The sequence below is a fragment of the Primulina tabacum genome, chromosome 6 (genome assembly GCF_025594145.1).
Source record: "Primulina tabacum isolate GXHZ01 chromosome 6, ASM2559414v2, whole genome shotgun sequence".
NCBI classification, from domain to species: Eukaryota; Viridiplantae; Streptophyta; class Magnoliopsida; order Lamiales; family Gesneriaceae; genus Primulina; species Primulina tabacum.
The window spans coordinates 13,300,776-13,323,365 of NC_134555.1; the positions used below are offsets into that span (position 1 = coordinate 13,300,776).

Genomic DNA, 22,590 nt, shown 5'->3' on the forward strand with positions numbered 1-22,590 from the left:
TTAGCCGCCATGTCTAGGCCTTATTTGACCATCCTAGGACCTAAACTGAACCGATAACCTGTTGCTAGACAGAACCTAGCAGCCCATTGCCCTTTGAACTAGCCTTCATGCAGCCACCCTAGGACCATCCTACAGCCCTCTTTGGTCTCATGGATGTGCCCTAATAGCAGCTAAGTACCATGCTTCTCAAGGACTCCTAGCCAAAACCCTAGCCTACCACTAACCCAAATTTTTGTTCATCTTTTTCTCCCTCCTTGTCCAGCCTTCAAACATGAACCTAAGGGTCCTTAAAAATGTGAAAAAACATCTCTTCAAGTTTTCCTTCTATGGGAGCCTCTTTGTGCATCATTAGGAAGAGTTATAAAAACGAAAACTATACTTTTATGCATATAAAGCCATAAAAACGAAAATAAAAATAGTGCATCTTATTTTTCATGCAAGGATAATCAAATATACATAATATGGTATGAAAGATGATTGTGAAAGATGATTTAAGGAATATTAAGGCGTGTCTTTGTGTATTTTACGCACGAAAAACTTATTGAGATGCGAGAAACGTTGGCGGAAATGGACTCTTGCTGAATTTCCCTTCAAAAACGTGTCTTTGCTCTCACAATTTTTTTGTGTGGTGTGTGGTGGTGTTGCTGAAGAAGAGTCCTTGCAATCTAGGGTGAGGTGTGCATGTGATTAGGGTGGGTTTTGGAGAGTGTCTTTGGCTTTTTATTCTAATTAAAACACATGGTGCAATCTTAGGTCCATTAATCTAGTATAATAGACTCATTAAGCCCATTAGTTGATATCTAAAATATTTTGTTTAGGAAAGTTCGTAAAAGTATTAGCCGAGCTCTCAAAAAGTCCATATTTTTATCGAAAATCGATTATCGGTTTAAGATACAACTCGGCATATAAAAACACCTTAAAACAACACCTTTTCAAAAATTCTATTTAAAATACACCACACATTAAACAACTAAAAATAATTATTTAATAAAAATATTTTATCTCGTATGGTCCCCGGTCTCCGATCCTCGATCGCGTCTCGAATAACCATTAAACACAGTTTTATGCATTCTAATAGAAAACCATATTTTAACAAGTAATCAAGCATACCATAATTAATTCATGTCATTAAAATCATTTAATTAGTCATTTTTCATTTCCCTATATTTGCATGTAGTTGGATTACGTTATCGTATTTTGAACCTTACAAAAGCTTTGATTCCAAGCCCTTTTTCTCCCACAAATCACACACCCAAATCAACAAGAAACCTAGGGTTCTCTCCCTAGAAGCCATACGCACACGCCTACACGAAACCTAGGGCATTTCACATGATTTTGAAAGAAAAAAGCAGCAAGGCTTCCCCGTCTCTCTGGTAATGTTCCCTCGCGTCTAGACATGAATTTTCGTGCGTGAATCACGCAAAGGCACGTCTTATTCCTTTTTTTCTCATCATTCATGCCATAATATGTGTGTGATGGATCGGTTTTGACACCTGCGATAGGTGCCTCAAACACAATATTCTCAATGAGCTGCAATAGCTCGTGTTCTAAGAATGTAAACACCGATGAATTAGATCGAGTTTGGTTTTAAACCAAGCGAAAAATACTCGAAATAATCCTTCTTTAATAAAGTTAACTAGTTTGAAAGTCTTTTTAAATTTCGTAAATTGAATAACTGAAATAAGGGGGATCAGTTCTTGCATATATCAGTTCAGTTATGGTAAGAACTGAACTCATAACAGCTCGAACTGATCAAATCAGTTTGAAAACAATAGTTAAATAGTTAAGTACACAAGATATGTTTATCGATGTTCGGATGCTTCAATTGCTCCTACGTCACCCCTTCTACCACCCGGGTAGGTTCCACTAGAAAACTTTGATTTAGACAATGCCTTGTACAAACTCACTCAGCTTAGGACTTACACTACTACCTAACTGAACTCCTAGCCTAGACTGAAGGCAACACTTGTTTAACGTCTATGTGTCAAAGACTACATATACAAGTTTAAAGTCTTTGTGCAAGACTCACTCAGAAATTCAATAAGCTCAACTCTCTGTATGTGAGTGATTGTGTATGAGAACTAATCTATGAATACAACACGAAATTGTTCTCACACACTGAGGGAATTTTGCTTCTAATCTAAACTGATAACACTTTGAAATGTTCCCTCAAATTTGGGCTGATTGATTCTTGTAAGCTGATGTGCATTATGCATGCCCTTCTTCTTTTACACACTCATTTATATTTTTCCACACACTTGTATATTGATGATCTTGGTCTGGTATTTATAGAGACAATGATATCGTACAACAAGACTCATCAAATATGTTTGTTGCAATTTGAATCTGTTCCTCGAAATATGTCTGTACTTTCCGACAGCCATTCTAGAACATTTTGGCTTTAGGCTATGCTGCAACGTCCACTATTGTCCTTTGACTGGACAAAAGCTTTTCCTCAATGCGCACAGCTGGATTCCATTTGAATAAACTTGTCGTGTTCTGCAAACTGAATGATTCCTAACTGGTGTTCTGAACTGGTCAGTTAAACTGATCTTGAACTAGTTTGGTTAAATCAGTTGGCTCGTCAGTTCAACTGATTTTCCTGCTTCAGTTGGACTGGTTAGCTCGGCTCTTCATCGGTTGAGCTCTTTAACAGCTGGCCGGGCTTCTGAAGGTCTTCTGCTAAACCAACTATCAGTTGAACTGGTCTTTGATATATCAGTTGAACTGATTCAGTTTGGGCAATCAGTTGGCGCTTTCAGTTTTGCGTCTTGATAGCTTCAATTTTGGCTCGATAACTGACCATCCTGACCAGTTTCAGCTTCTGCGCACTTAGGTAAATTCATTAGAAACAAAATAACAAGTTTTGTTAACATCCAAATGCAAGATTTCAAACATGAAATGTTCCGACAGTGTGAATATATATACGAAAAATCTAAAGCCATGCTATTATTTTCGTTTTTTTAATATGCACATGTCAAAACTTGGCTTTCTTGCCATAAAGCTCATGGTTCTTGATGTCTTGAAGGGGCTCCCAGGTTTCGGGGGTTAGGGCCTGATGAAACTTAAAATTAATAATTTATTATATGTTAAAACCTGTATTTTAAAATTTAAGTTTCATTAAAATTATAAAATTATGTTATTTTAGTATTGTTTGTTTATATTTAATTGTCTTACTAAATATGTTTTATTTTCAGGTTTTCTACGTGTTGGTAAAATAATGATAACTCAAGCTAGAAAATTCAAATGGAGGTGACTCAAACATGTTTGGAATCCTTGAGAAATTATCTACAACTTTGCAGAAGACATGATTGCCTAAAAAGTTCCTTAAGATGATCAAATTGTGCAAATATCAAAAGGAGGACAAATTTACTTTTACTATGACCAGCATATAGTAAACAAATCATAACTATTTCAATATTTAACCAAATGAGGTGAACCAAGTGGCCAAGTTCATCTACAGACAATTCCCCACATGTTTGCCGTTTTGAGCAGAGTCAAATTCGGTGATTAAAGTCGTGGAACAAAGCATTGAAAGAAGGGACATGGAATTGAACTTGGAGGAGACAAAGAATACTATTGCAACTACATGGCATTAATAAAAATTTTGACTCTTTCTCTCATTTGGCCTATAAATAGAGACCTTGTGCTAGCTTGAGAATCATTCTATCTCATTGTAAAATATAGTGTGAGTGTGTATCAAAGTTCTAAGTTCCAATATATTTTCTTTCATGTTCTCAACTATGAGTGATATTTTAGTGTTGATCAAAAGTAATCTTATGGCAAGCTAAATCTATTATGTCAAGGTGAAGAGGATGCATTCTTGGTGAAGTAAAATTGTTTATATTTTGTATATTCTTTCTTTATTTCTTTTCAGTTAGCTAACTTATTTTTATTGTAGGTATAAAAATGAATTATTTGTTGTTATCAATTTACATCAAATGCTTGATACCATTAAAGTGGTTATCTTGATTTGTTATTTAATTTTGATACAATAAATATTTTATCACTTATTTTATATATATATATATATATATATATTATATTATAATATCATAATATTTCATTTAGACGATAGCGTGGCTCTGCCGGTTGTTCTAAATGAAATATTATAATTTAATACTAACATCTAACAATCTAACATTTACTTTATCGCAACTAACTTTTATTTTTCGCATCTAACTTTTACTTTCTCGCAACTAACTTTTACTTTATCGCAACTAACATTTACTTTATCGCAACTAACTTTTACTTTACCGCAACTAACTTATTAAATCAATATATTTCATTTAGGCAATAGCGTGGCTCTGCCGGTTGTTCTAAATGAAATATAATGATTTAATTTAACATTTACTTTATGCATTTATTTATTTATATAGTCATAATTATAATCATAGGTACCATATATAAAATATCGGTTAATTCGGTATTTTCTATAGTGGGAACTATATTATATTATGTGTGTGTTTAATTTTTTGGAACCATTATTTATGGTGGTTTCTTTTGTTTTACTTTTAGTTAAACAATATTACATAAACCAAGAATAAATCCTCAAGCCTTGACAAAGTTTATAATTTGTAAACTTAATTCTTGCATTTGGTAATCTATAAATTAATAAATTTAAACTCAAAATAACCTCTCTGTGGATCGATCTCGTACTTACGAATTATATTACTTGCAGACAACCTACACTTAGGTGAATTATTATTTAAGTAGTAGCAAGTTTTTGGCGCCGTTGCCGGGGAGGTATAAATTAAGTTTATATTTGTTAATTATGTTTTATTTATAAGTATATGTGTTGTTTTTTTTTTTTTTTGTATGAGTATTTGGAGTCGAAAAAAAGTGGTAGACTTATTCGAGTATCTGAAAATAATTTAAACATGGATGATAATTCAAATAATCAAGATGATGATGATGATGATGATAATAATAATAATAATAATAATAATAATAATAATAATAATCAAGAACATGATCAATTAAGAACACTTAGGCACCATATGAACCCTATTAGAACTAGTGCCCCATCTTGTTTAGTTTTTCCTCCTGATGCATCTAATTTCAACTTCAAACCTCAAATTATTCAACTTTTACCAAATTTTCATGGCTTAGATTCTGAAAATCCATATTTGCATCTAAGAGAATTTGAGGAAGTTTGTAACATTTATAATGATCAAAATTGTAGCATGAATATAGTTCAATTAAAGCTTTTCCCTTTTTCTTTAAAAGATAAAGCTAAAACATGGCTACAAAATTTAAGATCAAGTTCAATAAGATCATGAGAAGAAATGCAACAACAATTTCTCAAAAAGTTTTTCCCTTCCCATAGAACAAACTCTTTTAAAAGACAAATTACAACTTTTTCTCAAAAACAAGGAGAAACGTTTTATCAATGTTGGGATAGATATAAAGAATTACTTAATACATGCCCACATCATGGTTTTGAAACATGGAGAATAGTTTCTCACTTTTATGAAGGTCTAATACCTAAAGATAGGCAAATGATAGAATTCATGTGTAATGGAACTTTTGAAGATAAAAACCCAAATGAAGCTATGGAATATTTGGATTCATTAGCAGAAAATGCTCAAAATTAGGGATAATATAGGCACAATAGAACCACCAACAACTAAAAACAATAATTCAACAAATGGGGGTGGTATCTATAATCTTAAAGATGATATAGATATTCAAGCTAAACTTGCATCTTTAGCAAGAAAAATTGAGTCATTAGAAATGAAAAAGAGTGGTCAATTAAAAAGTATTCAAGAAATTGTTTGTCATATATGTGATACACATGATCATGCTACAAAAGATTGTCCAACATTACCTTCATTTAAAGAATGTCTCCATGAACAAGCAAATTATGTTAACAATTATAAAAAACCAATACTAGATCCTTTTTCACCATCATATAATCCTGGATGGAAAAATCATCCTAATTTTAGTTGGAGGAATGATAATAATGCACAACCATCACAACAATATTTTCAAAATAACCAAAATCATCAAGGTTATATTCCTTATGTTACACCTCCAAGAAAAAACTTTGAAGATGTAATTCATGCATTTATCCAAAAGCAAGAGTCTATCAATATTCAAAACAGTCAATCTATGAGTGATTTGAAAGAAACTCTTGCAAAATTTGCATTTGCACTTAATATTCATGAAAAAGGAAAATTTCCATCTCAACCTCAACCTAATCCTAAAAATCAAAATCAAGAATTAAAAAATGAAAAAATTGATCAAATAAAATCTGTTATTACCCTTAGAAGTGGTAAAATAGTTAATGATCCATATAGTAATGAAAACAAGGATCATTTAAAATCAAAGAGTAAGGATGATAATCCTGATACTTTTGAGAATGATGATACCTTAAATTTTAAGAATAATATGGTGAATGATAAATCATCTAAAATAGTAAATAAGTCAAATAAACCTCCACCATTTCCTCATGCATTAACAAATCATAAAAAACAAAAAAGTGATTCTGATATCTATGAAGTTTTTAAACAAGTGAAGATAAATATTCCATTATTAGATGCTATTAAACAAGTACCTTCTTATGTAAAATTTTTAAAAGACTTATGTACTGTAAAGAGAAAATTGCATGTGAAGAAAAAAGCATTCTTGGCTGAACAAGTAAGTTCTATTCTTCAAAATAATTCTAATTTAAATATAAAGATCCTGGTTGTCCAACAATTTCATGTATTATTGGAGAAAATAAAATTAAAAAAGCTATGTTGGATTTGGGAGCAAGTGTGAATTTACTTCCTTATTCAGTTTATGAAAAACTTAATTTAGGAGAATTAAAACTCACTTCTGTTACTCTCTTACTGGCGGATAGGTCAATCAAAATACCTAGAGGTATTGTAGAAGATGTGTTGGTTCAAGTTGATAAATTCATATATCCTGTAGATTTTATTGTTTTGGATACACAACCAATAGAAGTACATAATGAAATTCCAGTAATATTGGGACGACCATTTCTAGCAACTTCAAATGCTTTAATTAATTGTCGAAATGGAATAATGAAATTGTCTTTTAGAAATATGACTCTAGAACTTAATGTGTTCAATTTATGTAAACAACCAAGTATTAATGAAAATGAATATGATAATGAAATTGAACCAATTGTGGAAGAAAATATACAAGAAGAAAACTTAAATCAACAATCTGAAGTTTTTTCAATAGAAAGTTTTGAGTCTAAAAATAATTTTAAAGAAGATGATAATACAAAACTTGAATTAAAAGTTTTACCATTAGAATTGAAATATGTATTTCTTGGTGAAAATAAAACATTTCCTGTTGTAATTTCTTCCACTCTTTTGCCAAATCAAGAAGAAGATTTGATTAAATTACTTAAAAAATATAAAAATGCAATTGGATGGACTTTGAAAGATATAAAAAGGTATGAATCCTTTAATTTGTACACATAAAATTCACTTGGAAGAAAATGTTAAAACATATCAACAACCACAAAGAAGGTTAAATCCACATATGAAGGAAGTTGTTAAGAATGAAGTATTAAAACTATTAGACGCTGGAATTATCTATCCAATTTCAGATAGTAAATGGGTAAGTCCAACACAAGTAGTACCTAAAAAGTCCGGCATCACTGTTATAAAAAACGAAAAGGGAGAGTTATTACAAGCTAGGATTCCATCTAGTTGGCGTATGTGTATTGATTATAGAAAATTAAATGATGCAACTAGAAAAGATCATTTCCCACTACCATTTTTAGATCAAATTCTAGAAAAAGTAGCAGGAAATTCTTATTACTGTTTTCTTGATGGGTATTCGGGATATTATCAAATACCTATATCATTAGAAGATCAAGAAAAAACTACTTTTACTTGTCCTTTCGGAACTTTTGCATTTAAAAGAATGCCATTTGGTTTATGTAATGCTCCGGCTATTTTTCAAAGATGCATGTTAAGTATTTTCAGTGATATGATTGAAGAATATGTAGAAGTTTTTATGGATGATATAACTGTTTTTGGAAACTAATTTGAAAATTGTCTTAAAAATCTAGAAGAAGTATTAAAAAGATGTGAAGAAAAAAATCTTGTTTTAAATTGGGAAAAATGTCATTATATGGTTAAATCTGGGATTGTTTTAGGACATGTGATATCTGAAAAATGAATTGAAGTTGATAAAGCCAAAGTTGATGTTATTGCTAATTTAACATCACCAAAAACGGTCAAAGAAGTTCGATCATTTTTGGGTCATGCAGGATTTTATAGAAGGTTTATAAAAAATTTCAGCATAATATCTAAACCAATTTCAAATCTTTTAACAAAAAATACACAATTTGAATGGACTCAGAAATGTGAAAATGCTTTTAAAAAAATTATTAACCTTTTAGTTACATCACCTATTTTACAACCTCCAGATTGGTCTTTACCATTTGAATTAATGTGTGATGCAAGTGATTATGCTATAGGAGCTGTGTTAGGACGAAGAAAAGAAGGAAAACCTTATGCAATCTATTATGCTAGTAGAACCTTAAATAGTGCCCAAATAAATTATTCAACTACTGAAAAAGAATTACTTTCAGTAGTATTTGCATTAGATAAGTTTCGATCTTATTTAATTGGTTCTACTACTATTGTTTACACCGATCATTCTGCCATAAAATATTTATCAAATAAACAAGATGCTAAGCCAAGATTAATACGGTGGATTTTATTGTTACAAGAATTTGATATTATAATTAAAGATAAAAAAGGAAAAGAAAATGTTGTAGCCGATCATTTATCTAGAATAATGACTGAATCATCTCATAATGAAATACCAATAAATGAAAATTTTCCAGATGATCAGTTGTTTTATGCTACTATTATGCCCTGGTTTGCTAACATTGTAAATTTTCTTGTGACAAATAAAATGCCTTCTCATTGGAATTCACAGGATAAGAATAAATTCTTGATAGAAGTTAAAAAATTTTATTGGGATGATCCTTACTTATTTAAGTATTGTCCTGAACAAATTTTTCGACGATGCATACCCGACAATGAAGTAAGTAATGTTATTAAATTTTGTCATTCTGAAGCATGTGGAGGTCATTTTTCATCCAATAAAACAGCTACAAAAATCTTACAATGTGGATTTTATTGGCCGTCTTTATTCAAAGATACGCATTTATTTTGCAAATCTTGTGAAAACTGTCAGAAGATGGGATCAATTTCAAAACGGAACATGATGCCTTTAAATCCAATCATAATTATTGAAATATTTGATAGTTGGGGGATAGATTTTATGGGTCCATTTCCATTATCTTTTGGATATAAGTACATTTTAGTCGCTGTTGATTATGTTTCAAAATGGATTGAAGCAATTGCATGTAGAACTAATGATCATAAAGTTGTTATAAAATTTTTAAAAGAAAATATTTTTAGCCGATTTGGAATACCTAGAGCAATAATTAGTGATGGGGGAAGTCATTTTATAAATAAATCATTTTCTTCTTTGTTAAGAAAATATGGCATTACACATAAAGTTTCTACCCCATATCATCCTCAAAGTAATGGTCAAGTTGAACTTGCAAATAGAGAAATAAAACAAATTTTAGAAAAAAACAGTTAATCCAAATCGAAGAGATTGGTCTTTAAGATTAACTGATGCATTATGGGCATATAGAACTCCATTTAAAATATCATTAGGGATGTCACCATATAGGTTAGTTTTTGGTAAGCATTGTCATTTACCGGTTGAACTTGAACATAAAGCTTATTGGGCAATTAAAGCATTTAATATTAATTTAGATGATGCATCTAAATTAAGAAAATTGCAAATAAATGAACTTGAAGAATTAAGAAATGATGCATATGAAAATTCAAAGATTTATAAAGATAAAACTAAAGCCTTTCATGATAAAAATATTATGAGAAAGTCATTTGAAATTGGACAAAAAGTTTTGCTTTATAATTCTCGTTTGCATTTATTTTCAGGTAGACTAAGATCGAGGTGGTCAGGACCATTTATAGTCAAATTTGTTTATCCTCATGGTGTTGTTGATATTGAAAATCCTAAAAATAATGACGTGTTTAAAGTTAATGGGCAAAGACTTAAGCCTTTTATAGAAAATGAAATTCTTAATAATGAGTTTATGCCTTTATATGATCCACAATAGTTGTTTGATATTTTCATTTTGTTTTGCAGATTCTAGTTCATTTCTCGGTTTAGTGGCGGATAACGGTACTCCGTGACTGTTTAAGTCGGTTTCTTCAGTTTTCCCAAAATAATTGAAATATATATAATAATAATAATATGGATGCGTGTATTTTGAATCTTCGTAAATATTTTGCTTGTTTACCTGATAATGCGTTGAAAAAAATTTATAAAGCTAGATGTGAGCGGCTAAGGTTGATGATGTCATATGGCATACCGAATGATGTCCGTTTGATAATTGAAGCAAAAGTCCGATTGGTTGGGGAAGCAAGTGAATTAATAATAAGACATATGCCAGGATTTGGTAAAAGCACATATGCCAAAAAGCGAAGAGCTAAACGTATAGGTGGATGTCATAAATGTGCAAGGTGGACTTGTAAGGGAAAAGGCAAAAATGTTGGAATGACATCAATGAATAGAGAAGATAAAATTTTATTCATTAAGAATGGTCTGAGTAAAGAGCCTTTGGATAATTTTCTAGAGGTTCTTGATACGCATTCTAGTGGGTACGTGCAAAATTAACTTCTTAAACTATGGTGGTAATTTTAACAGGAGGAATATCAATATGGACGGTGGAATCAGCCTTACAAAGATCCTACTGTAGTAACACATATCTATTTAGATAAGTAAATATATATACACAACTTCGTCTTGGGAATCTGACGTTAAAAGACCCTGTTTGTCAATTTATAAGAAAATTGGATGGGAAGCATATCCTCGACTCATAGAAGGCGTTGAAGCCGTTACTGAACGTAAAATCAGAGGAAGATGTGAGACACAATCACAACTACGCTGTATATATTTGTTTTAATTTTGTCATTTTTATTTTTTTTAATAATAATAATTTCCTGTTCAAATATTGACTTTTGGCATGTTACGCTTATAAATTCATATGCTGTGATCTAACAATTATAGAAACATATTTCTCAACATGTCAACGTCCATGGTAAGTAAAATAAAAAATATTTGTGTATTTTGTGGATCTAGTGCAGGAAAAGATATAATTTATGAAGAAGTAGCAGAAAATCTTGGAATAACACTTGCTAAAAACAAAGATTCATTTGGTATATGGTGGTGGTGAAGTTGGCCTCATGGGAAAAGTTGCAAAAGCTGCGCATGCAGGTGGAAGTGAAGTTTTAGGCATTATTCCGATTACCTTAGCCAATCTTACATGACCAACAATAGGAGAAGAAATGAAAGTGGACAACATGTATGAACGAATCACTCAAATGATTGAACATTCAGATGCTTTCATTGCTTTGCCAGGAGGTTTCGGTACTTTGGAAGAAATATTTCATACTGTTTGTTGGGCACAATTAAATATCCACAATAAGCCAATTGGTTTGTTAAATGTTAACAATTATTATGATAAACTGTTATCGTTTCTTGATGATGTTGTGGAACAGGGATTTATTTCATTAGCTTCGCGAGTTTCTGCTACATGTGAAGGTGAACTTATTGATTTACTGCAAGGATTTAGTCATGAACCAGATCCATCCTTATCTCAACTTAATTGGCCGACATCCAAGAGTAAGAAAAGAAAATTCATGTGATGCTAAACTTGTGAATTCAACGGTATGTTTTAATGTTTTTCTTTAAGGTATGAATAATTTCTTCTTCTTCTCCTCTTAGTTTTTTTTATATAAAAAATTAAAATATATACTTATATATAGTAATAATAATAATAATTTTTAGTTCAATGTCGAGTAAGGTGTCAGTAAAATGCACCTGAGACGCATTAGTTAATAATTATTGGAAAATCACAATACACTAGATTTTAATATTCATTATATTCAAAATATAGACTAAAAGAAAAATTAGTTTTTCATATGTACCAATTTATATATTTATTTTGATCAATTAATATAAAATATATAATAGATGTGTTCATATATATATATATAATTGTATGTGTTTTCAAATAAAATAATTTCTAAAATTTTTATGAGAATATAGTTAAAAGATATGGTTTGTATGGTTGTTAACATGTATAATTGAAAGAATTCTTTTGTAAAAGTATAATATATACTCACACATCTTTTGTGAGTGAGTGGTGAGAAATGAGAAAATAATTAATAAACTTTTATTGATTATTTAAAAATGGTTAATTACAAGAATATAACTCCTCTAAAAAAAATATTTATTGAAAAAAGAAAAAAAAAAGAAGTAAATATATACGGACTGCAAAATACTTTATTCATTGTAATTTTTTAGATTTGATTGATGTACTATCAATGTGTTCTAAAACATCAATATTGTGTTAAAAAAAAAACAAACAAACAAAAAGATTTGTTTGTGATAGATAGTTTCAAAGGTAGTCGGATGTATCCGTTATATAAATGTTTATATATATACATATATATATATATATATATTTATGGTAGAATGTTTGCATAAAAAATTTTATGTTATTGTAAAATTTTGCAGTCACGTTATTTAAAAAAAACAATAAAAAAAAAAAAAAAAACGAAAAAAGGAGGGATTTTTATTCTTTGTAAATTTTCCTATTTTGTTTTCAATATTAGTTTAATTAATTGTCTGCTTTAATACTTAGCCTTTTTCAATGAGAGTTAATATTTATTCCAACTCCATGAGTGAAAACTAGCTATTCCTTAAACATTTTGACCTGAAAGAATATATGGAGTTGAGGCTTTTACAATAATATTCTTGATATTATACATGTTATGGTGGGTGGTGTGAATTATCTTTTTGACTATATTATTATAAAAAATTTAGAAATTTAAAAAAAATTATATATATATATTGTTACTTTATATATTATGAGAAAATAATAATAATAATAAAAACACATCTAATTATATATTAATATATTAAACGAAAATATATATATATATATATAAATCGTTATATGATTTTGTTTTTAATGAATATGTTGTATTTGAATATATAAAAGGAATAAAGAATCTAGATTGTGATTTTCCGATAAATTTTATTACTAAGGGACTAGTAATAAGATAGTGTGGGGGTGTGATGAAACTTAAAATTAATAATTTATTATATGTTAAAACCTGTATTTTAAAATTTAAGTTTCATTAAAATTATAGAATTATGTTATTTTAGTATTGTTTGTTTATATTTAATTATCTTACTAAATATGTTTTATTTTCAGATTTTCTACGTGTTGGTAAAATAATGATAACTCAAGCTAGAAAATTCAAATGGAGGTGACTCAAACATGTTTGGAATCCTTGAGAAATTATCTACAACTTTGCAGAAGACATGATTGCCTAAAAAGTTCCTTAAGATGATCAAATTGTGCAAATATCAAAAGGAGGACAAATTTACTTTTACTATGACCAGCATATAGTAAACAAATCATAACTATTTCAATATTTAACCAAATGAGGTGAACCAAGTGCCTAAATTCATCTACAGACAATTCCCCACATGTTTGCCGTTTTGAGCAGAGTCAAATTCGGTGATTAAAGTCGTGGAACAAAGCATTGAAAGAAGGGACATGGAATTGAACTTGGAGGAGACAAAGAATACTATTGCAACTACATGGCATTAATAAAAATTTTGACTCTTTCTCTCATTTGGCCTATAAATAGAGACCTTGTGCTAGCTTGAGAATCATTCTATCTCATTGTAAAATATAGTGTGAGTGTGTATCAAAGTTCTAAGTTCCAATATATTTTCTTTCATGTTCTCAACTATGAGTGATATTTTAGTGTTGATCAAAAGGAATCTTATGGCAAGCTAAATCTATTAAGTCAAGGTGAAGATGATGCATTCTTGGTGAAGTAAGATTGTTTATATTTTGTATATTCTTTCTTTATTTCTTTTCATTTAGCTAACTTATTTTTATTGTAGGTATAAAAATGAATTATTTGTTGTTATCAATTTACATCAAATGCTTGATACCATTAAAGTGATTATCTTGATTTGTTGTTTAATTTTGATACAATAAATATTTCATCACTTATTATTATTATATATATATATATATATATTTATATTTATATAATAATATCATAATATTTCATTTAGACGATAGCGTGGCTCTGCCGGTTGTTCTAAATGAAATATTATGATTTAATACTAACATCTAACAATCTAACATTTACTTTATCGCAACTAACTTTTATTTTTCGCATCTAACTTTTACTTTCTCGCAACTAACTTTTACTTTATCGCAACTAACATTTACTTTATCGCAACTAACTTTTACTTTACCGCAACTAACTTATTAAATCAATATATTTCATTTAGACAATAGCGTGGCTCTGCCGATTGTTCTAAATGAAATATAATGATTTAATTTAACATTTACTTTATGCAATTATTTATTTATATAGTCATAATTATAATCATAGGTACCATATATAAAATATCGGTTAATTCGGTATTTTCTATAGTGGGAACTATATTATATTATGTGTGTGTTTAATTTTTTAGAACCATTATTTATGGTGGTTTCTTTTGTTTTACTTTTAGTTAAACAATATTACATAAACCAAGAATAAATCCTCAAGCCTTGACAAAGTTTATAATTTGTAAACTTAATTCTTGCATTTGGTAATCTATAAATTAATAAATTTAAACTCAAAATAACCTCTATGTGGATCGATCTCGTATTTACGAATTATATTACTTGCAGACAACCTACACTTGGGTGAATTATTATTTAAGTAGTAGTAGGGCCTCATTTACAGTGGGTTTAAGGACTCTTAGATGCACGGTTAAGGGCTGGAAAAGAAGGGCAAGAGGCTGCTCAAAACCTATGGTTTTCATGGGGCTAGGGCACGATTTTGGAAGAAAATAGAAGGAGGTCATGTGCGTTGCTGTCCAGGCAAGGGGCTAGGCTGGTGAGGGTCCTAGCATCGAGCCATGGTGGTCCACGTATGGCTGGAGAGGCTAGGAAGGGAAGGCTCACGGCTAGGGCACATCCTAGCGTGATGCGCGCAAGAAGGGATGAACCATGCACATCCTCGTGCATGGCTCACTAGGTTTGGTCTAGTAGCTGCTAAGGGTTCAATCAGGGTCCTAGGATGGTTGGTTAGGATCTGGTCTCGTTGGTTTGGGGCTAGGATCGAATGAGAGTGAGCTTGTTGGAAACTAGGGTTTATTCAAGAAGTGCAAAAAATTCCAACAGGTTTCTAGGTGTTTCCAAGGGTTCTAAATAGATTGAATTGGGTTGTAAAGGGGCTGGATAGGTGTTATTAAGCTATGGTGAAAGTTTGGTTAAGATTCGGGTTGATTCAGATTAAAACCGGGATTTCGATTCAGGTTTTAAAACGAATTACAAAATATAGTCAACGAGCTTAAGTTTACGTTTAAGAAATGTTCATGGGTGTGTTTTAAGGTGCTGTGGTAAGTTTGGATGGATTCGCGTTGAAGTTTTAAGGTCCAGGGGTAAAAAGGGAAAACTAGGGTTTTAGGAACAAAACGGTCATTTTACACCTGAAAAATATTAGGAGTCCTGGCAATGTCCTGAATGCTATAATGAATGTTAAAATGTATATTTTGAAAGGTTATGGAATTTTATGATGGAAATTGATAAATACTAAAAGACGTGTTACATTCTTGGTTTAAAAGAAAATGATATTTATGCAAGTATTTTATAAAGTGATGGAAATACTGAAATATTTTGAATGAAGTTACTTGATTGTGACGGTAAAGAAATGGAGACTCGTGAAGACAAAGCTCCAGTGTAACCCGTATACGGGACAAAGCTCGTGGGAACCCAACACTGAATTTCCATAGGCCACGGGCCAATAACGGAAAAGCGGTTGCTGGTGTCCCGGTCATCTATAGGCCAAGGCACAGAACGGAAAAGTGATTACTGTTGCCCCGCTGCCTGGAACCATGGTTACAGCTGAAATTTATCACAATTAATGAACTGGATTCACCCCAAAGGAAATGTACACGCATATGATGAAAGAAAAAGTATATGATGAAAAAAAATGTTTAAATTTATGCATGTTCATTATAAATTTATTTTATTAAAAGTAGTTTCCACGGTTGCATGTGTAGGTGTACATATTTAAGGCTTGCTGATTCATTAGATTCACTAGGTATGAATAATGCAGGTGATGATATTTCTGTTGAGACAGGAGTGTTGAACGATTGAACTGGCTAGACTGATGGTGCACTGAAACCCGAGGACCTTGCTAGTTTTCCGCACAGTTATTGATTTTATAGTTTTTAAAATATTTTATGACTTTTATGCGAAGTAGTGGCTTTTGAGAGGATTTATGACATTTATGATATTTTTTAAAAATGCTAGTTTTAGGTTTGGTTTAAACGTTTACGATTTTATGACTTTTACTGCAGTTACTGAGTTTTGAGTAAAATAAATGTTGAGTTTGTTTTAGTGGTGCAAATAGTAAAAGTATATATATATACACATATATATATAAGTTCGGCCTAGGCATATTAATAAAAAAAAATTCTATTACATTTTAAAGAAAAATGAGTAAGGGACGTTTCAAAAGTATTTTGGTGGATTTCTTGTTAAGTGTAAGACTGGATGACGTAGGAGTATTCATCTTCGAACATCCATAAATTTTGTCTTCTATACCTTACACAATTTAGATTGCTTGCTTACATATCAAGTTGTTTACATGTTAACCGGTGATTATACTAAATATATACATTATCACTAGTCTAGCTGAACCGTTTACGCACTTGTTTATTTTTAGTTATTCGACGAAGTCTAGTCATTCAAGAAGCCATCTTAATAGCCTAAAAACTGTTAAGAAAAGCTCGATTTTGTCAAATATTTTAACAGAGTTTATTCATCCCCTCCAAGCTTTATTCCAATGCCCACATTGTTTAAGAAAAATTGAAGAAATGTTCGCCAAATCAATGGATATTTGAAACAAGAATGAGAATTTAATCCTCGCGGTTTGTGTATACGGATTCCTTGATTAGATATAATGGGGATGAAAAACTCGCCCCCAATTGTAATCCCTACTCGCGATTTTCATTTTCAAATTTCTCATTTTCGCGATTCTCCTCTTCGTGATTTCCACTGCAGGAGTCCTCGTCTTTTTCTGCTTCTGTCTCTAACCATCTTATCCCCGTTTTCTTCAAATTCTCATATACGACTAAAATTGATGCAACCAAAAATTGTACCCCAGGTCGAGTTTGGTGAGTAATGTATTCTAATTTTACGACGAGGGTCGGACATGTCTTTTGTAGGGATCTGTACGGACAAATAAGAGTTAGAGGACGCCAGAGATATCTAAGGCATAGCCCCACCGATGCTTAAATCCGTGATGAGACAAAACTTAACTGTAAGGTCCAGGAATTTAATTTACGTAACCTGAATACATGCATGCAATCTAGTGGTTTTATTTAAAAGATGTGTTTATTTATTTTTATGAATTTAATGCATAATTATTTCATGATAGGATTCATCTCACAATTATTTTAAAAGTTCACGCATTAGGATTTCTAGATGCATCTCGCGCTCGATCGAGGAACGGAGATCGGGGAATTATCAGGAAAATTATTTTTATTACATGTTTAGTTTTTATTTATTAATATAAGGTGTTTTAAGTATATTTTTCAAGAAATGGGATTTGTTAGATATTTTTACCTGCCAGAGCATATTGTTAATCGGTACGCAAATTTTAACGATTCAGAGGACTTTTTGAGTGCTCGGGTAATATTTTCAAAAACGTATCAAAACGAAATATTTTTCGAGAGCGTGTTCGGGTTTGTTGGGTTTGTTTTGATGCTTAGTGGGATAAAAATCCCTTTTAATCATTTTAAACCTAAATTTAAGCTCATTAGTGCATGTTTTAATTATTTAAATGATACCCAAATTAACCCTAACCCTATTCCCTCCCCTTGGCCGCCCACCCCCTCTCCTTCAACAGCCTCCACATCGGTTTTCAGCAGCAAAAACTCCCCTCCATTTTTTTCTTTGAATAAAAGTTCATTCCCGCTCCTCCGGTGCCTCCTCGACGCGCATTCCTTCACGTTTTCGTTTTTAAATCTTCAAGGCACGCCATGTACCTTTATTTCTGAATCATTTACGCTAAATACTTGCAGATATGCATGCCATTCATGTTTAATGCTCGGTCCTTGCATGGTTTTACATTTATGCTTCGATTCATGAAATCCGCATTCTTATATATCCAACTCACGTTTTGTGATCCTTGTACAAGGAGCTGTCGGTTGCTGATGCTAAAGGGATGAAACATGTCAAATTTTAAGTAAAAAGCTTGTGCTAGAGTCGAGACTAGGTGTTGTTGGCCAAAGGGTTTGGGAGCAATGCTTCGGCCGAAGCTTGTTGAGGGGCAGATCAGATGATGGGGAGGCTCGGCTGTGCAAGGGACGTCCTTAGCCAAGGACAAGGTCCTAATGGGTCTGAACCGTGGCCTAGGGTGGATCGAACATGGTTGGGACTAGGATAGAGGCCGCTTGATTGAGGGACGTTTGTGTTGGTCTCGGGCGTGCTTCGGGTGTAGCTAGCGATTGTGGGTGTGGTTTGGGTTGCATGGGGCTGTGGCCATGAGTCCCGTGGTTCTAGTATGGTCTTAGGGTGGTCTATGTAGGTTGGTTAGTGGCTGGTCCCATTGGCTAAAGGCTAGGATCGATGAGTTGGGAAAAGTGGCGGCTAGGGTTTCGAGTTGTTTTACGCAAAATTTTTCCAGCAGCATACAATTTATGGCGGAGAGGTTTAGGGGTCTGATCTTGATTGTTTTAAGGCTGCTAATATGTTTATAAGGTGTGGTAAAAATCTGGGAGAAAATTTGTTAAGTTTCAGTTCGATTCGGCTTAAAACCGGGACTCTGGTCAAAGTTTTTAAACGAATCGATTAAGTTTTGAAAGTGCTAGAGTTTATGTATAAGAAATAATATTAATTATGTTTTGGATGTTTTAAGGAATTTGGTAAGCTTCGGGTCGAAATTAAGAGGTCCAGGGGTAAAACGGTCATTTTGGGTTTCCAGGGGTAAAATGGTCCCGGGGTGAGTTTTAAGTTCCTGGCAGCGTCCTTAGCACAAATTTATCATGTTTTTAAATGTTTATGCATCATGATCATGATTTTTATGAAATATGAAATATACGTTGCATGCTTGATTTTAAGAAAAATTTACACATGTGCATGATTTTGATAAGGGATAAAATGATGATGTTTTGAAGGATGGGAATTAGTTGTAACTGACGATGTATATGTAAATGCTTAAGATGTATATGTAAATGCTGATGATGAGGCCTAGACACAGTGGATAGGTAATACTGTCACTGATGTCCGACAGTCGCCGGGTACGACGGTTTTATGTAGATGGAATCCATCGTATAATGTTGAATGATGATACAAAAATCACAACTAATTAACTGAATTCATTAAAAGAAATGATGTATAATTATATGATGATAATGATGAGCTGTTTTGACATGTAATGATTCATAGGACACGTTTACATTATGTTTTTTAAGTTCATGAAAGTTATGTTGATTACAGTATATTTTCACTACTGTGTGCTATGTATATGTACTTGTTATTTTCGGTGCAAATGTGTTGAGTCTTTGACTCACTAGGCGTGTGTTATATCGGTAAGCATGTTTACGAGGGGACTGGAGGTGCCGAACTCTGAGTAGGTAGGACTGAATGTGCGTGCACGACCCGAGGTTCACATTTCTTCCACACATCATGATTTTTGAGATTTGAGAGAACATTAGCATTTCTATACATTGGTTTTGATATGATGTTGATTTCTAGGATTTTACTCGTTATGTTTACGCATATTCTATCGCGGAGTTTAGCCATTTTAAACGGCACTATTTTAAATTGTTAGATATTTACGCTTATTTTTAAATGGTATAATTTTCATTGGGGTTGCATACATGCAAAATATTTAGATGATATTTACGAAAATGTGAGCTTTTAAAAAAATATTTTCGCATTTTAAATTAGTAGCCGTTACAGTTGGTATCAGAGCAATGGTCCTATATAGAGTCGTGCCACCGCTAGTTCCTGCAGCTCAGTCTTCAAGCCTCAAGTATGTAAGCTTTTATGTTTTAAATGATTTACTGCTATCACCTGCATGATTGTATGATATGCGTTTTCCAATTATTTGCAGTGCATGTTTAACTGCTTTTATGGTTTAAGGACTTGTTATTTTGAAAAACTAGATTAATTGCATGATGGGTTACATTTATAAATTGGACTGTATTCAGATATGTCTCCCAAACGCAATCCTAGTTCAGATCATCAGGATGAGATTCCTGGAGGAGGCAAAGGCCCTCCGCCACCGCCACAGCCGCCGTTAGGAGATGCAGCTACCCGTGTACTGGAGGGTATGGCTAGGCTATTGGAGCAGGTACAGCAGGCTCCCAGACCTCAAGCAGATGTTTATGAGCAGTTTAGGCGGCTCAGCCTAAGGAGTTCGGGGGTACTACTGATCCTATTCTTGGCAGAGGGATGGATTCGATCTCTGGAGTTGCACTATGAGTATCTGCAGACGAGAGATGGCGACCAGGTCAGGTGTGCCATTTATATGCTGAGGGATGATGCATTTCTATGGTGGGAGGGAGCCGCTAATGCTTGGGACTTGGCTACCCTTACCTGGTATAGATTCAAGGAGATGTTCTACGGGAAATACTTTCTAGCTGACTTCAGGGGCCGCCTGACGAGGGAGTTTATGAGTCTCCGCCATGGGGACTCATCTGTGGTGGATTTTATCTGCAAGTTTGACAGGGGCTGCCATTTTGTGCCCATGATAGCTAGAGATGCCGCCCAGAAGCTGAGGCATTTCTTGGAAGGACTGAGACCCACTCTTCGTCGGGACGTTACGCTGATGAGGCCGGCAGGTTATGATGAGGCTACCGCCTGTGATTTTCAGTCGGAGCAGGCTCTGCGTGATATAGACTTTGAGATGCAGAGGAAGCAGCATCAAACTTAGTCCAGCTCCCAGCCGTAGAAGAAACAGTATTCAGGGCTACCAAAGCAGCAATGGCAGCAGAAGCCCCAGGGACAAGTTAGGAGGCCTCAGCAGCAGAGACCTCCTCAGGCGCCAGGGGTACCTAAGCAAGATGACAGACAGCCATGCACGCAGTGCAAAAAGTTCCACAACGGCAAGTGTTTATGGGGGACCTGCAGATGCTTCGTTTTCTGGCAAGAGGGTCACAAAGCAGCAGACTGCCCTAAGAACACGGGCCCCACTACTGGCCGAGCTTATGTGATGCATGCCGAGGAGGCCGATGCAGAGCCAGATTCGATGCTGATTACTGATAACCTTTATGTTTGATATTTTAATTTATCGCATGATTGCTTGGATTTTATGCTTTTTGAGGATTAAATTATGGGATTGATAACTTAGAAGGAATTAGGACGCATGCTCTACCTAGTTGAGATTAAGAATGTAATTGTTTAATTGGAGAATTTTAGAACACAATTGTAGTAACCAGTATTTAAGAGGTGATTTTTGAATTTTCTGTAATTTGGGGAATTTGACATTTAGGTTTTCAAGAATTTAACAAATTTTGAGATTAAATTTCCAAAAAATTTTATGGGGTCATTTTTCATATTTCGAAAAGTTTGAAGGACCAAAGTGTAATTTTCAAAAATTTAAGGGTCTAATTGGAAATTCTCTATTTTTGAGGGCTAATTTCGAAATTTTTGAGGAATATTTGAGTTAATTAGTTGAAATTTTGAGGATTTTGGGATAATTTCCGATAAGAAATTTCTTAAACTTCAACACGATTAGATTTGATGGTATGTTTTGTCGCAGGGAATATATATTTCAGGTGTAGCCACGCATGCATTGCTATATTCAGGGGCTACACATTCGTTTATATCCAAATCTTTCGTCAAGTGACTATGAATCATACAAGTGGCGATGGATTCAGGGTTCAGAGTATCGATCACATCCGGGGATCAGATATTCACTTCTCAGATAGTGAAGAGTTTGGAGCTTCGGTTACATAAATATACGATGCATGCAGATGTGACAGTGCTACCGTTGCCCGAGTTCGACATTATTCTAGGTATGGATTGGCTTTCGTTGAACGGAGTTTTCATAGACATTCGACAGATGTCAGTGTCTGTCTGACCATCCAGTGGTAAGTCGTTTGTTTTTAAATCAGCCAGACACCAGCAGATGTCGCACATCATTTCCTACATGTGTGCGAGGAAGCTTATGAAGAGAGGCTGTCAGGAATTTTTGGTCAGCATAGTATCAGCGTCAGAGCCAGTCGATCAGAGGCTAGAGGACGTGGATTCGGTGAGAGAGTTATCCAGTGTTTTCCCTCATGATGTTTCAGGCATTCCACCGGATAGAGAGGATGACTTTTCTATTGATCTCATTCCAGGTACAGTGCCGATTTCTAAGGCACACTACCGTCTAGCACCTGCCGAGATGAAAGAACTGAAAGACCAGATACATGATTTGCTAGATAAGGGTTTCATTTGCCCTAACCTTTCTCCATTGGGTGGAC

At 33.1% G+C, this 22,590-nt stretch overlaps 1 non-coding gene across 1 annotated transcript; it reads right to left on the bottom strand.

Annotated features, from left to right (window-relative positions):
- Positions 1–5,332: 5,332 nt before the first annotated feature.
- LOC142550369 (small nucleolar RNA R71) lies at positions 5,333–5,443 on the bottom strand. Its single transcript, XR_012821333.1, has one exon. It is a non-coding gene; the product is annotated as a small nucleolar RNA R71 (small nucleolar RNA).
- Between the last annotated feature and the right edge of the window lie 17,147 nt (positions 5,444–22,590).